The following is a 17,663-nucleotide window of genomic DNA, read 5'->3' as shown; positions in this document are numbered from 1 at the left end:
TTTCATTTTTTTCTTTTGGGGGAGAAAGTAGGATACCCTCCATTGATAATGAAAATGACGGAAATTTTTGTGTAAAATTAGTCACAATTTTCCACACACTCACATGCACATAAAATGAAAAATAAAAGTTGCAAAAGATAAAATAAGCATAAATGGATGAAAGTTTGTATATACAGTGTGTATAAACATAGAAGTCGTGTAATACAAACTAGCAAAGTGCTATAAAGTCAAATAAATAAATAAAGGTACAACTACGATGCTGGAGGACGCAGATGGGGAGGAACTCCCAATGTGTCAAAGAACAGTGTAGTCCGTGGGGTATACCCCTCACCAGCTCCAGAATCATTGAAAGTCGGGATCGACAAAGTAGGGCCAGCCCATCCAGGCTCACCCTAATGCTGAACCGCCAACGGCTGAGGCTGTTGTGGCTGCTGCGACGACGAGCCAACCTCGTACGTCCCACCACCCACTATAGGAGCCGATGTCACGCCTCCTTGGGCTGTCGGCCTAGCAGATGCACCCTCAGATGAAGAGTCCAAACCCTCCAATCTCTCGGTAAGAGCCGTCTCTGACCGGCCACCCTGGCCCCCACAAGAAGTACGGCGACGTCTCGAGCCAGACCCGGATCTCTCTCTCTTGGCCTCGGGTCTTGTCCGAGTATGTGGCGGAGGAATAGGCTGCCCCTGCAAAATTAAATCAAGTCAGATACGGAAAACAGACAAATAAATATGTGATAAAGATAAGAGAAATACCTCTGCAGTAACGTCATCACAACGACAGGAGGATCGGTCTCTCAATCTCACCAGTTGATAGCGAAATTCGTCCATACCCCTCGCCATCCTCACTACCACCTCGCGAGAAAATTGTCAAGAGACAATGTCAGTAACGATCAAAGATATATGTATAAATAAAAAGCAAACAAATGACTCACCCAGGTTTGATGCCGAGGTATCAACCGCTTGATGAAGCAATGATCCGGAGGAGCTAGAGGAATCATCTCCTCGACCGGACCATACATCCCCTGGTAGGTGATGGATATGGGGGGAGGAACAAACTCTGCAGGCGCACCCTGGCAAAACAAATTCAAGTAATTAGGATCAACTTGGGGGTTATCCAAAAGATAAACACAGGAAATAAGAGATACCTTCGCCTCCTCTGGCAAAATAGGTGATGGAGCCAGAAGCGGCAGCAACGCCTCCCTATAACACTGCTCTTCACGGGCATGAGTCCGCCAAGGTGTACCCGCTGGTGACCTACTCGCCAAAGTCCTCAATCTCGTCTGGTCAAATATGTGCCGAGGAGGGCGAGCAGGAACAACAAAAGCCTCTAAGGAGTGCTGAATAGCTACTCTCTCACTTAAGTACACTATAGCGTCGTACGTCCCCTGAAAATACCGACGCTGAGCAGTGTACTACGCAGCAAGTGCAAGGATGTCCAAATCGGCCCACGATCAAAATTCTACAACAGGTTCCTACAAAGCGCATATTCATGAGAAAAAATCCTACTAAAAGGTAATAAAAGACAAGTATTGAAGGAACCTACCAAAAGGATCAACTCTCGAACACGAGCAGTAGTAGCCTGGTCGTTGAGGCGACCTCCCCAATAGGCAGCAACAGGGAGCTCGCAAGGTGAAGGTCTCGCTGGCGCAAGGGACGGGAAATACTCGTAGAACCAGATCTTCAAAGATGAAAATTATCAATATATGCTAAAGCAAGTCTAGAGATAACTTTAGTAAAGGAAATAAAGTATAGCTCTACGAGTCTCCAAAAGCTGGAGAGCACGATATCCCCCTCGAATGAGCTATGACGACTGGAGAGTCGCAATCCAACCAGGAAGTCCACATAGGCCAAGCTGGCCCAGTCATACGATCCGACCATGTGAAGGTCGCGAAGAGCAGGTAGGTAATAGAGTAAGACTCGACTACCCCTGTCAAGAGAAAAGGTCCCTGACAACAAGATAAGAGCAAAGATGCGCACCCGGTGCTTTGAGGTGGTCGCACCATCCTGAAAAGCCCCCGCAAGTGTGGACCGGCGGATACACCGAGAGTTGATATGCGTTGGCTCGGCCTCGCTATGAGCCCGAATAGCAATAGGGCCCAACAGCTCCAGTACCACCGGAGAATAGATAGTGATCTCGCTATCAATTGGAAGCGCGAATAAACGAAATTCTAACCCCGAGATGAGACTGAAGTCAGCAGGGGTAATAGTCATCTCACCCCAGGGGAAGTGAAAGGTGTCGGTGGTGTCCCAGAAGAACTCCACCAAAGTTCAAACCACGTAGCGCTCAGCACAAAAGAATATAGAGCCTGAGTGGCTCAAAACAAAGGAGTTAAGCCACAAGACTCCCACAATCTGCGCAAAACATCATGGTCACGGAAGTAGGTGTCGTACAGGGAGCCAGTGGTATTGATGAGTGTCATTTATGGCACTTATAGGGTAGTCTTTTAGGTTATTTCTTTCCCTTTTTCATGCTTTTTTCTCTTAATTTTGGTCCTTTTTCCTTTAGTTTCCCCTTTTCCTCTTTCCTTTATGATTCTCGTGTTTTTTTTCGTGTTTTCCTTTATTTGGCTCTTTTTCCCTTTTATTTCCTTCCTTTGTTTACTTGTGTAGGTAATATGAGAATCACCTTGGCAAAGGATTCAATTCGAGACCTCAATGATCAAGCAAGGAAGAAGCATTTGGCTAGAGAGGGCTTAGAGAGGCCTTGGAGAGGCCTCGGAGAGGTCTCCAAGGCAATTCCAGCAGGCCGCGGGCGCGGGCCCAAGTTGCTCAAAAGTGCCAAATCTTGGCAGAAACTTGCCGCGGTTGCCCCGAGGGCTCTCCGCGGGCGCGGGTAAAATGGAGAGGCCACTCCTTTCAGAGAGACCGCGGCCCCCTTGATCAGTCTTTGGGAGCAGGGGATTAGCCGCGGGCGCGGGTGTCACTGCCGCGGGCGCGGGTACTGCCCAGATAGCCCGCGGAGGGTTCCGTACCCATTTTTTTGCGGGCGCGGGTCTATCGGGAGAGGGCGCGGGAGCTGCCGATTTCTTCTTAGCTTATAAATTGTATTTCCTTTTTGAAAAAAAAACTTTTTGATAATATTTCATTAGCTTAGTTTTAGAGAGAGAATTTAGAGAGAAGTTCTTGGTTTTGGATTTGTAACTCAACATTTGATCAATCAAGTTTGGATTTCTTCATTTTCAATCATCAATATTAGTGACAATCTCTTCCTTCTTTCATCTTTTACTTACTTGCTATTTGATTTATGCTTGATGCTTGTTTTTCTTTGGATTTGAGTTTGATATTATTGAATACTTTTATTTCTATTAGATTTTGATATAGAATGATGATCAATGCAATTTCTAGTTATTTGTTCTTGAATTTCACCATGATTAGTGAGTAGATTAGTTTCTAGGGAAAGGGGGAAGCATGTTTGATTAATGAAATTGCTAGTTGATGCTCTTTGATTGATTGATTTGTTGCAATTAAATTGGTTGACATAGTTTTGCATGAGATTGGTTAGACTAGGATTGATCACCCTATAAGATTAATCTAGATTGCATTGCAACTCTTAATGACATGAACAATTGATTTGAAGGTTGCTCTAATTGATTGAGTTTGTTTGTGATTCTTCTTGGTTTGCCTTTCATAGTGACCACTAGATTGGCCTATAAGGGATAGCATTTGAACTCTCTTGATTGCTACTATTGTTTGTCCATTTCAATACTTGAATTAATTGATTGAGCTTTAAACTAGCATTATCATTGATCTTGCATGTGGAACCCATATCCCTAGTGTTTAGACCTTTGATTACTTGTTAAACTTGTTTTAGTTCACTTTAGTACCAACCATAATCTCAATTTCGTCTTCGAGGTAGCTTGACTTTAGACTTTAGTTTTCATCATTGCATTCCCTTGGGATCGACCCTTAACTAGCCCTATATTCATATAAGGTTGGTTAGGTGTTTACAAATTTAGTTTGACTTGGGGAAAGGGTAGATAACGACATGCATTTTTCCTCTTGTCAAAATGGCGCCGTTGCCGGGGAACGCTATTGGTGCTTAGCTTTTGTTGTTGAGTCTACTTCATTTTATTTGAAAAATACAAAAAGATTTTGTTTCTTTAGGCTACACTTGTAGCCGTGCTACTAATATTTTCTTTGAGTTTTGCATGCATAGAACCCGTGATCGTTCCATTGTTCCCCTTTATCCGGAAATTGAGATAACTCTTTCAAGAAGGAGAGTGGCTAATAGATCCTTGGGTTATAGTTCTTCGAGCGAAGAAGAGATTCAAGAAGAGCAAGGCATGGGTGAAAATCCTAGAGTGGCCTTGAAGGAGCTTGGAGTGCCCGGTGCATATAGGTTTGAGAGCGGCATAGCTCCACCTACTACACCGGCAAATGACTTCGAAATTCGGCCGGAAATGATAACCTTAATTGAGAGGAGATAATATAGTGGGGCTAAGAATGAGAGCCCATTGAACCATCTTAAGGAGTTTGAAAAATATTGCAACACCATCAAAGTCAATGGGGTTTCTCAAGAATTCATCCGCCTCAAGTTGTTCCCCTTCTCTCTCATAGGAAGATCTTTGGAGTGGCTAGACAAAGAGGTGAAGCCCAACTCCTTGAGAACTTGGGACGATGTCACAAAGGCCTTCTTGTCCCGCTTCTACCCTCAAAAGAAGACGGCGGAGGCAAGAGCCTTGATTCAAGGGTTCAAGCAAAGGCCAAGTGAAAGCCTTTACGAAGCATGGGAGAGATTTAAAGAGTATCAAAGGGAGTGCCCTCACCACGGAATCCCAACATACCAAGTGATCCAAATCTTCTATGGCGGTTTAAGTCCCCAAGGCAAGTCATGCCTTGATGGAGGGGCCAGGGGCCCTATCATGAACAAGACCGATGAAGAAGTTGTGGACATCATTGAGGAAGTGGTGACATACTATAGGGATTGGCAAGATGGGGAGAGGGACTCTTCAAGCAAGCAATCTTCATTGTACTCGGTGGACCATCTAAATGCGATCAACAACCTTTCCTCCCAAATGACGAACTTGGGAAAGGAGGTGACCGCAATCAAAGCTAAGTTGGAGAGCACTTCTTCCTCTTCTCAAGCTTCGAATATTCCCTCCCAATTTAAGGGGAGAGGTACTCCTTCTAACTCTCAACCCCCTCCCTCTTCACATAATATGCCTATGGGTTGTTTGTTTTGTGATGCATGTGGATCGTATGATCATGATTCTAGTACTTGTCCTAATGAATGTGTTGATGAGTTTGATAACAATGAGAGTGAGCATGTGAATTATGTGTCGAATAATAATGTTCAAAGGTTTGATAATCAAAGAGGTCAATGGAATAGGAATTACCAAGGCCAAGGCAATTTTGACAACTATAACCAAGGTGGTGGTTATAGAAACCAAGGGAACCAAGGTTCTCGTGGTAGCTATAATAACCAAGGTTATAGTGGCCAAAATCAAAGCCAAAATTATGGTAATCAAGGCCAAAGTTATGGTAACCAAAACCAAGGTATTGGAAATCATAATTAAGGTAGTGGTAATCATAATCAAGGTGGTGGTAACCATAATCAAGGTTATGGTCAAAGTCAAAATAGGGGTACTTGGAACAATCAAGGAAGGGGTAATTTTCAAAATAATTCTCAAAGAGGTCCCCCACCCAAATTTGTTCCAAGGACTCAAGGTGAAAGTTCCTATTCACAACCTTCTTCACCTAGGACTAATTTGGAAGAAATAATTGAGAATCAAACCAAGTTGTTGAACACATACATGGCCGTTAGTGATAAAAAATTCAATGAAATGATGACCCACAATAAAATGCTTGAAAACCAAATCTCTCAACTTGCTAATGCCTTGAAAGGTCATGCAAGCCCTTCTTCTTTACCTTCCCAAGGTCTTGATCCCAAGAAACCCGTGAATGCTATTGTTACAAGGAGTGGAAAGGTTCTTGAGGAGAGATTGCCTAGGAAGGGTGTAGATAAGGAGATTTCTAAGGAGGTTTTGGTTGAGAATGAGGGGGATAGGGCATCATTGGATGAGTTTGTGGTTGAGACACCTAGAGAGGTGAGAGTAGAGAAAGAAATTGTGAGACACAAGCTCAACTACCCACAAAAATTCATGAGACACAAATTGGATGAACAATTTAGGAGATTCATTGAGATGCTAAAACAACTTCACCTTTCTCTACCTTTTACCAATGTGATCAACCAAATGCCAAATTATGCCAAATTCCTCAAAGACATTTTGAGTGGGAAAAGAACTTGTGAGGTTGTGGAGACCATCAATTTGACCGAAAATTGTAGTGCTATCATCATGAACAAAATGCCACCCAAGTTGAAAGATCCCGGAAACTTCTCCATCCCTTGTGCCATTAACAAGATGCAAATTAATAATGCCTTATGTGACTTTGGAGCTAGTGTGAGCCTAATGCCATATTCGGTTTATCAAAGACTTGAGCTAGGGGAACTCTTACCTTCTAACATTACCTTGCAATTAGCGGATAGGTCAATCAAATTTCCAAAAGGTTAGGTAGAAGATGTCCCTTTGAGGGTGGGGAAGTTTGTGTTCCCGGTGGATTTTGTTGTTCTTGAAATGGATGAAGATGCTACCATTCCAATCATTTTAGGTAGACCCTTTCTTGCTACCTCGGGAGCCATGATTGATGTGAGGAGTGCAAAGATCTCCCTTAAGGTAGAAGAAGAGGTTATAGAATTTGATTTGAATGAGAGCATGAAGCATCCATGTTCTTCTTTGGAAAATTGCATGATGATTGATTCACTTGATATTGTTTTGTCTTCCATGCATGAGCACTTGCTCACCTCTAACGATGCTCTTGAGAATGTTTTGTTGAACAAAGACAAAGTAGGTGCATCATGCAAGGAGATGACTTTCTACGAGGAGTTACTTGATGGCAGTGTGGAGGAAGTGGATGAGCAAATGTGCTTGAAAATCTAAAGCCATGAAGCTTTGCAAGCGGCCACATCAAAAGAAGGTAATGGTGTGCCTATGGTAGAGCTCAAACCTCTACCATCACACCTTAGGTATGAATTCTTGGGCCCTCATTCCACTTACTCCGTGATAGTTAGTGCATCCTTGAGCGTGAGCCAAGCTCAAGCGTTATGTGGTGTTTTGAGAAAACACCAAGGTGCTTTGGGGTACACAATTGATGACCTTAAAGGTATAAGCCCCGCCTTGTGCCAACACCACATAACGCTTGAGGAAGGCGCCCTTCCCTCTATTGAACGACAAAGGAAACTACATCCCCAAATGGGATAGGTAGTTAAGAAGGAGATCACCAAGCTATTGGATGCGGGAATCATATTCCCCATCTCTAGCTCTAGGTGGGTCTCCCCCGTCCATGTCGTTCCAAAGAAGGGGGGCATGACCGTGGTTGAGAATGAGAAGGGTGAGCTCATTCCAACTAGGACGGTCACCGGTTGGTGGATGTGTATAGACTATAGACGTCTAAACACATCTTCCAAGAAGGATCACTTTCCTCTTCCATTTATTGATCAAATTCTTGAAAGACTAACAAGGCACAAGTTTTATTGTTTCCTCGATGGGTATTCGGGATTCTTCCAAATCCCCATCCACCCCAATGATCAAGAAAATACCACCTTCACATGTCCTTATGGGACCTTTGCCTACCGGAGAATGCCCTTTGGGTTATGCAATGCACCCGCTACTTTCCAAAGGTGCATAATGAGTATTTTCGGAGATATGTTTGAGGAAGAAATGGAGGTCTTTATGGATGACTTTTCGGTGGGGGGTGTTTCTTTTGAGGAGTGCCTTGTGAATCTTGAGAAGTGTTTGGCAAGATGTGTGAAAGTCAATCTTGTTTTGAATTGGGAGAAGTGCCACTTTATGGTGGAGGAAGGTATAGTGCTTGGGCACAAGATTTCAAATAGAGGCATTGAGGTGGATAAGGCAAAAATAGAAGTGATTGAGAAACTTCCACCTCCGGTGAATGTCAAAGGAGTGAGATCGTTCCTTGGTCATGCGGGTTTTTATAGAAGATTAATCAAGGATTTTTCACTCATTGCTAAGCCCCTTAATGACCTTCTTCAAAAGGATGTTGAGTTCAATTTTGATGACAAATGCTTGAAGGCATTTGATAGATTGAAGAAGGCCCTAATCTCTACTCCTATTGTTCAAGGCCCAAGGTGGGATCTTCCTTTCGAGTTGATGTGTGATGCGAGTGATTGGGCGATTGGAGGTGTTTTGGGACAACGGGTAGACAAGAAGCTTCATGTGATTTACTATATGTCCAAGACTCTCAATGGGGCTCAAAAGAACTACACAACAACGGAAAAAGAATTTTTGGCAATTTTGCACTCTTTTGAGAAATTCCGGTGTTACTTGTTGGGTTCCAAGACCATAGTCTTCACGGATCATGCGGCCCTCAAGTATCTCTTTGCCAAGAAAGAGTCCAAGCCTAGGTTGATTCGATGGGTGCTTGAATTTCAAGCTTTTGAGATTGAGATTAGGGACAAGAAGGGTGCGGAGAATGTTGTGGCGGACCATCTTTCTCGCCTTGAAGGGGATCAAATTCATGATGATGGTTTACCAATAGATGATAGAATGCTCGATGACTTCTTGTATGCCATAGAGGTGAAGGAACTCCCATGGTATGCCGACTTGGTGAATTTTCTAGCATGTGGGGAGTTTCCACCCTCTTTCTCAAAGAACCAAAAGAAGAAAATCAAAAGAGAGGCAAGGCACTACTTGTGGGATGATCCTATCTTATACCAACGTGGGGTTGATGGCTTGCTTAGGCGTTGTGTTCCAAATGAAGAGGTGCCTAGTGCTTTAAGGATGTGCCACTCGGACCCTAGTGGTGGGCACATGGGTGTTTCCAAGACCGCTACCAAGGTTCTTCAAAGTGGTTTTTGGTGGCCACATCTCTTCAAGGACTCATGGGGCTTTGTTTAGTCATGTGACCGATGTCAACGAGTTGGGAACATTTCCAAGCGAAATGAGATGCCTCAACAACCTATCCTTGAATTGGAGGTGTTCGATGTATGGGGAATTGACTTCATGGGACCATTCCCCTCTTCATACGGGAATCAATATATCCTTGTGGCGGTGGACTTTGTTTCTAAGTGGGTTGAGGCCATTGCCTCTCCAACAAATGATCACAAGGTTATATTGAAGTTGTTTAAGAAAATCATCTTTCCAAGGTTTGGTGTCCCAAAAGCGGTGATAAGTGATAATGGCTCCCATTTTGTCCATAATGCCTTTCAAAAGATGTTGAGGAAACATGGTGTGCATCAACGATTTGGGCTTCCCTACCATCCTCAAACGAGTGGCCAAGTTGAGGTTTCGAATCGTCAAATCAAGCTTATTCTTGAGAAGACGGTTGCTCGCAATAGAAAGGATTGGTCGGACAAATTGGATGATGCTCTTTGGGCTTATAGGACAGCTTTTAAGACTCCCATTGGTACCACTCCATATCGCCTTGTATATGGCAAATCATGCCATCTCCCGGTTGAGCTTGAACATCGTGCCTTGTGGGCCATCAAGAAGATCAATTTTGACTTAGCAAGTGCGGGAGAGAAGAGGTGGTTGGATCTTCATGAGCTAGAGGAACTTCGGCTTGATGCTTACGATTGTGCTAGTACCTACAAAGCTCGCTCCAAAGAGGTTCATGACAAGTTGATTGAGAAAAAGGAGTTTTGTGTAAGTGACAAAGTCCTCCTCTACAATTCTAGAATGAAGTTGATCCCCGGAAAGCTCATGTCAAGATGGAGTGGTCCATTCTTGGTGAAGGATTTTTTTGGTAATGGTGCCGTGGAGATTTCTCCTTTGGATTCCTCATCTTCATTTAAGGTTAATGGTCATCGGCTCAAGAAGTACTTTGATGGAGTGTTTGTTGGTCTTGTTCACAAAATGATTCTTTTCAAGCTACCTTGAGAGGGTGGTGCACGTCGAGCTAACGACGTTAACCAAAAGCGCTTACGGGAGGCAACCCGGATTCTCATCTCATTTTTCTTTTCTTTTCTTTTCTTTTAATTTTCCTTGATTAATTTTTGATCTTATGTTGTGTTGGTTTTATGTTTGTTTTGTAGGTTTCCTATTGTCATCACTTGTTGGAAAGAAGGGGTTTTATGAAGAGTTTAGAGTGCAGGGGAGAGGGCTCCCCGAGGGCTTGGAGAGACCTCGGGGGCCTCTTCAGCTTTCTAGAGCATTTACAATCAGTAACTCCCCGCGGTTGCCCCGCGGTCTCTCCGCGGGCGCGGGGGAGTTTAGAGAGGCCTCGGAAAATTGGAGAGGGCGCGGCCCTCATTTAAGAGCAAAAATGGATTTTGGATCAGGAACTTCCCGCGGTTGCCCCGCGGTCTCTCCGCGAGCGCGGGAAGTTTTGGAGAGGGCGCGGCAAGCATCAGGTATAATTTCTTAATTTTTGGCAGGAACTCCCCGCGGTTGCCCCGCGGTCTCTCCGCGGGCGCGGGAGAGTTCCCGAGACCGCGGCTGTATCGGGAGAGGGCGCGGGTTCCTGGGTCTTCTTTAACCCGGCGCCCCCCCACTTCTCTCTCTCCTCTCTTATTTTCTCATATCCTCTCTAATTTTCCCCTTTCTCTCTCTAAAAACTCTCAAACCCTAACCTTAAATCATCAAATTCTTACTCTTTTCTTCAAATTTTCCATCAAATCTTCACAAAATCTACCTTATTTCTCCATTTTCATCACTCCTACTCAATTTTCTCGTGGTTTTTCGGCAAATTTCGGTGGTGTGTGGTGCTCTAAGCTTAATTTGAGTCTCCAATCTTGGTATACTTCTAACCTTTGTATTATTTTTGTCAATTTCACTTGATTTCTATACATTGGTTTGTTTTCCTTGAATTTGAGCATGATTTTTGTGTTTCATGGTTGATTTATGTGAAATTTGGTATTTTTGAGTGATGGTTGATTTTTCTTGATAAATCTTGCATATATTTGATGGATGATTGTTGATATTGGTATTTGTTGTTGGAATTTTGGTTGTAGTGTTGATTGAAACAGGTACCTTGTAGTTTTGGGGGGTTCGGTTGGATTTGTAAGGAGATTTGTGAGTGTTTGAGGTGTTTTTTGTTTGTTTGAGGGAGTTGGAGTATTTCTTGTGAATTTTTGTGAATTTTGTGTGGTAAAAATGAATTTGTTGAGGAAAGTCAAGAGTAGCAAAAACCGCTCAAACCAATCTCCCGGCCAATCTTCTCAAGGCCAATCCTCAAACCCTCAACCCCAAACACATTCCTCAACCCAAGATGACACCCCTCCTCCTCTACCACCTCTAAAATTGTGGAACCGGTCTAAACAATTGCCCATCTATAACAAAATGAAAGACCGAAGGTTTAGACCCACCCGCCACTATTTTCGTGAGGACATGGCCAAGCTAGGCATAGATAACGAACTTGACGTACTCCTCGAAAACCTAAGCTTGGGTGAGTTTTTGAAATCTACCCCTCGAACCTATTTGGAGCCTTCAATTGAATTTTTCTCCACATTTGAATTCAATAGGGTAGTGGAAACCGACTTCATCATTTCCTTCCAACTCTTCAATGTAAAACACATCATGAACCTAGACGAGTTTAATGTAGCCCTCGGTTTCAACCCCAATGGTGATATCTTCGAGCCTCTTATCTCCCTTGCCCAAAGTGAGTACAATGAGGTTGCTTGGTGGAGAACCATAGCCCACAAAAAGCAGTTTGACTCAAAGATATCCCTTGCTAGTGAGATTATCCATCCGGCCCTTAGGATCCTCCATAGAATTCTCGGGTATTTGGTTTATAATAAGCAAGAATTGGGGAAGTTATCTCGAGAAGAGATCTTGGTTTTGTGGATGGCTACCAAGCCAGAGTTGGGGTCTAGGCTAAATTTTGGCTATATTTTCATGGAGTGTTGCAAGGAGATTATGCATTGGGTTAAGACGGGGGAGATTCATTGTGGGGGCATGGTGACCCGTCTAGTGAGGTATTTTAAGCAAGAGCGGTTCTTAGAGTCTTGCACTCCGGTTGGAGGGAGTGAAGACATTTGGATTAGTTTGAAGCAGGTCAACACCCTTCGTTTCATAACTAGTACTAGGAGAGCCGGTACTTACTCTTGGCTAGTGAGGAATACCCACCATTGCCTTCTCCCTAACCCGGCCGCTACCTCCATCTTTCGCCAAGCTAGGAATGTTTGGATGGTCCCTAGGGACAATGGAAGGATAGAAGAGGATGAGATGGAGGAGGATGAAAATTTTGTTGAGGGAGCCGGGATTGAGGGAGTCAATGAGGAGGAGGAGGAAGGAAGAGGAGAAGAACAAGAGGAACAACAACAACAACCGCCGTTTCATCAACAACATGAGCATTTCCAAGATGATGCTCAAGGAAGAAGAAGAGAGAGAAGACAACAACAACATCAACAACAACAACAAGACTTCCAAGGAGATGCTTATCTCCGGAAGATGGAGGCCATGAGAGCCAACATGGAGCACATGCAATTGAGCATGCAAGGTATGTATTCTAACCATCAAACATTATCTTATCAAACTAGCGCCTTGTATGACGCTAGTGTACGTAGGGGGGAGGTCGCACCTCCGGTCAACTACCCTTATGTGCCGCCCCAACAAGGGCCGGTACCTTCCCAGGGTGGTGACGGCCTCCCTACGTACCCTTATTGGCCCGGGGTTGAGAACTCCGATGTGCCAAGGCGCAACTTCCCGCCCTATGATTATAGGGTCTCGGGGGGGAGTGATTATCGGGGTGATCCCGCATATTACTATGTTCACCCCCGTCACCCCGAGCTCCTTGTTCAACAAGAGCCTTTCGACCAATTGACCCCTTCCCAACAAGACCTATTTAAGGGTCATTATGGATTTCCTCCCGGTTACACCGGAGGTTGGGATAGGGGTGATGATGTTGGAGGTGATGATAGTGCCGGCCCTAGTGGCCAATAGTCCCCTTTTTGCATGTTTGTTTCCCTTTTTGTTCTCCCCTTTCCCTATTTTTGCATGTTTGTCGGCATCGGGGTCGATGCTTTCATTTTGTGAGGGGGGGGGGAGAGTCAAAAAGGATGTGTTAGTGTGGGGGAGGCACCTTGGGTTCGGTGGGAAGTTTTTGATAAGGCTTTTGGTGGATTTTTGGCTATTGGTCTCGTTGTTGTGTTGCTTGTTGTTGTCTTATTTCTTTGGATGATGTTTTTGGGAACTTCTTGAAGAAAAAAAAAATTGGTTTTGATGATGATAGGTTTTTCTAGGTCATTGTATATAGTTAGTGTTTAAGTGTTTTATTGTTTGCTTTTGTTTGGAAGTTACTAACAATTTCATTTTGTATATATATAGCTTTCTTTTCTTTAACTCACCTTGTTCGTAGCTCATGCTTTGGATTGCGGAACCTTTTGGAGAAGCTCGTTCCTACTCCTTGGGTACTTTAGTCTAGCACGGACGCTTGGTGAGGCCTTTCTTATTTTACTCCTTTTATTTTCACTTCTTTATTTTCTTGGTTGCTTAGATTAGGATTAGATTTAGGGGAAGTTGAACGGTTCGAGGATGTATGAATTTAACACCTAGTGTGTTTGGGGTCTTTGGCGATGTGGCCATTAGACCACTTGTATGTCGATTGGGATAAACGTGTTATGATTGCATCTTTGCCCTTTCGTCTTTCCCTTTCTTATCTTTATCTTAGTTTTCCATCATCTCTTTTCTTTTCTTTCCCTTTCTTTTATTCTTGTTGGTGTGCATAACTTTTTGAGGCTTTCTTTTTACTCTTTCTCTTTTTGAATGTTGGACTTGTATGCAATGGACTTTTTCTTTTGAATAATAGTCTTCCTAGGTAATAATGGTATGCACGGTTTGAGATTACGTTTGGTTGATTCTAGGATAAAGCATGCTAAGATAGTTGTCTAGAACTAGGGGGATCATGAAACCGGATTCTACTCGTTTGTGGCATGTTGGTAGTTGCTCCCTATCTTTGATTTGACAACCTTAGTGAGTTTTTGCTACAACCATGTGAGATGTATAATTGTTCAAGCTTTCATCAAATTCTTGCATGAGCGGCATGGATCCTTGATTTTCGCAAACCTAATCTAGAATCTTAGCGTATGATTTCTAAGACCGTGACCGAACTACCTAGGAAGGACAAAGGCAACTTTTTCGGGGAGGTATTTTCTTTTTTTCTAGGATAGTCCCTTTTATGTTTACTTTTTGGGTTTGGGATACATTTGCCTACTTGTTACCCCTTTGAACCTTTTTCCCTCTTTTCAAGCCGCATAATTAGATATCTTGAGCCTTTTGTTTCGTTCTCCTTCTTTTTGGTTTTTGTGAAGCAAAGGTCAATGTTTGGTGATTGTGGTGTATGAAGTTGGAGTTTGGTTCAAATTGGTACACATATTCGAGTTGTTTATATTTTGTAAATAATGGCAAATGCTTGTGTAGAAGCCGTCCAAATTGAGAAAGAGGCAAGGACTTATGCTTAAAAGGAGTAAGAGAATATTCAAAAAAAAAATAAAAAAAATAAAAAAAATTTCCAAGTGACTTTCACCTCTCTTTGCATTGAGGACAATGCTTCCTTTAGCTTGGGGGGGGGAAAGCGTTCACGCTTTTTGTTCCTATATTAGTAGAGTGTTGCTTTGAATAAGCTTGGGGGTGTTAATACATTTTTGTTTGGTGATTACTTAAGTTTGGTGTTGAGATTTGGCCGGTCTTTGCTTCACATTTTAGGATAACCACCAAATTTTAAATTTATAGCCTACCTTAACCCTTCTTGCCTTACGTTACAACCTTGGGGAAGACCTTTGGACCTGAAGTTGAGTCTTTCATCGGTGGAGGGAATCATAGGTTGTGGACTAAGGAAAGGGGATGCGAAATCAAGATGTCGAGTAGCCTAAAACTTTGATCTTTTTCCGGTTCCTTCGCGGAATCTATGAGATGCTCACTAAGGGGAGATATGAGATTAGTAGGGGGAACGCGGTAAGACCGTTTGGGATGAAAGTGAAGTATGATAACTAGTTCCTATGCTTAGCATATTTATGTTTCAATCAACCTTATGTATCTTTTAACGTGCATACCATAATTCACTTTAGAAAGGTTGTTATTCATTTGAATTATAGTCTCTTTGTAAAGTCCATTTCGTAAAGATTTTGTTTCTTTTTTCCTCTTTCTTTTCTTTCTATGGTTTGCCTCTAGGAGGTTTGGTGGAGAGTTATGGGTAAACTCTTAGGATACCCTTACGAGAGCATCACTCGTCCTCTAGGGCGATCTAGGGGTTTAAAATGGCTTGTTGTAACTAAAAACAACCGTGATTCCTACGACAGTGAGTCTTAGTGTAAATTCTTGCCCTTCTTTTTCCTTCTTGGCTTTTGTTTTGCTCGGGACGAGCAAAAGTCTAGCTTGGGGGAATTTGATTAGTGTCATTTATGGCACTCATAGGGTAGTCTTATAGGTTATTTCTTTCCCTTTTTCATGCTTTTTTCTCTTAATTTTGGTCCTTTTTCCTTTAGTTTCTCCTTTTCCTCTTTTCTTTATGATTCTCGTGTTTTTTTTTGTGTTTTCCTTTATTTGGCTCTTTTTCCCTTTTATTTCCTTCCTTTGTTTACTTGTGTAGGTATTGTGAGAATCACCTTGGCAAAGGATTCAATTCGGGACCTCAATGATCAATCAAGGAAGAAGCATTTGGCTAGAGAGGGCTTAGAGAGGCCTTGGAGAGGCCTCGGAGAGGTCTCCAAGGCAATTCCAGCAGGACGCGGGCGCGGGCCTTCTTGCCGCGGGCACGGGCCCAAGTTGCTCAAAAGTGCCAAATCTTGGCAGAAACTTGCCGCGGTTGCCCCGATGGCTCTCCGCGGGCGCGGGTAAAATGGAGAGGCCGCTCCTTTCAGTGAGACCGCGACCCCTTGATCAGTCTTTGGGAGCAGGGGATTAGCCGCGGGCGCAGGTGTCACTGTCGCGGGCGCGGGTCTCTGATGCCGCGGGCGCGGGTACTGCCCAGATAGCCCGCGGAGGGTTCCGTACCCATTTCTCCGCGAGCGGGTCTATCGGAGAGGGCGCGGGAGCTGCCGATTTCTTCTTAGCTTATAAATAGAATTGTATTTCCTTTTTGAAAAAAAAAACTTTTTGATAATATTTCATTAGCTTAGTTTTAGAGAGAGAATTTAGAGAGAAGTTAGAGAGAAGTTCTTGGTTTTGGATTTGTAACTCAACATTTGATCAATCAAGTTTGGATTTCTTCATTTTCAATCATCAATATTAGTGACAATCTCTTCCTTCTTTCATCTTTTACTTACTTGCTATTTGATTTATGCTTGATGCTTGTTTTTCTTTGGATTTGAGTTTGATATTATTGAATACTTTTATTTCTATTAGATTTTGATATAGAATGATGATCAATGCAATTTCTAGTTATTTGTTCTTGAATTTCACCATGATTAGTGAGTAGATTAATTGCTAGGGAAAGGGGGAAGCATGTTTGATTAATGAATTTGCTAGTTGATGCTCATTGATTGATTGATTGGTTGCAATTAAATTGGTTGACATAGTTTTGCATGAGATTGATTAGACTAGGATTGATCACCCTATAAGATTAATCTAGATTGCATTGCAACTCTTAATGACATGAACAATTGATTTGAAGGTTGCTCTAATTGATTGAGTTTGTTTGTGATTCTTCTTGGTTTGCCTTTCATAGTGACCACTAGATTGGCCTATAAGGGATAGCATTTGAACTCTCTTGATTGCTACTATTGTTTGTCCATTGCAATACTTGAATTAATTGATTGAGCTTTAAACTAGCATTATCATTGATCTTGCATGTTGAACCCATATCCCTAGTGTTTAGACCTTTGATTACTTGTTAAACTTGTTTTAGTTCGCTTTAGTACCAACCATAATCTCAAATTCGTCTTCGAGGTAGCTTGACTTTAGACTTTAGTTTTCATCATTGCATTCCCTTGGGATCGACCCTTAACTTGCCCTATATTCATATAAGGTTGGTTAGGTGTTTACAAATTTAGTTTGACTTGGGGAAAGGGTAGATAACGACATGCATTTTTCCTTTTGTCAGGTATCGTTGCCTAAACCATGGCTACGAACTCTCCCGCTATGAATCCCGCGCCGAACACGCTCCGAGATGAGGAACTCGGGCGCAAAATACAAAGTACGCTCGTCCCATTCTGGGAAATCCCCTAGGGTAGTGAAAGTCCCCACCCCGGCGTCAACGTGATCGTCCTCCCGATGAGCCTCCCTTGAACGAGATCCAAAACCGCGTCATCTAGCCATGCTATATTATGTAAAGTAATAGTAAATTAAAGGTTCTATAGTATCTAAAGTTCGCCTAGCCGCATGATACTATGTTCATCAAAAACAGAGTACGTAATACTAAAACAGAGCATAATTTAAATACATGCAGAAATAACATTTTTCAGCAATCAAACAATTTCTTGCAATACTATGACAAATATTATGATAAATTGGACAAGAATAGCTAGCAAAAATATGAAGAACAAGCCACATTGTTCTCACGAACTCAAAGGGCTCAAAAATGGCAATTTACTCATTTCTTCACTAAATTGAGTCAAACAAGTCTCAAAATGCTCCCAAGGCAATATACAAGCATAATCAAGCAATTTTATGGCATAAAATTCAACAAACGAAGCAAATTAAGCAATGTAAGTTTTGAATTTCTTGAAAATTTGTGAGCAAAGAACCTCAAAATTCAGCAAAACCGAAGTGA

General features: G+C 42.7%; 1 pseudogene; it reads right to left on the bottom strand.

The window, feature by feature from the left end:
- Positions 1 to 4,674: 4,674 nt before the first annotated feature.
- On the bottom strand, positions 4,675 to 4,773 carry LOC145590372 (small nucleolar RNA R71; annotated as a pseudogene).
- Between the last annotated feature and the right edge of the window lie 12,890 nt (positions 4,774 to 17,663).

This window comes from Chenopodium album, chromosome 17, assembly GCF_948465745.1.
Source record: "Chenopodium album chromosome 17, dcCheAlbu1.1, whole genome shotgun sequence".
Taxonomy (NCBI): domain Eukaryota; kingdom Viridiplantae; phylum Streptophyta; class Magnoliopsida; order Caryophyllales; family Amaranthaceae; genus Chenopodium; species Chenopodium album.
Note: the sequence above shows the minus strand (reverse complement) of the source record. Positions and strands in the feature narration are given on the sequence as shown.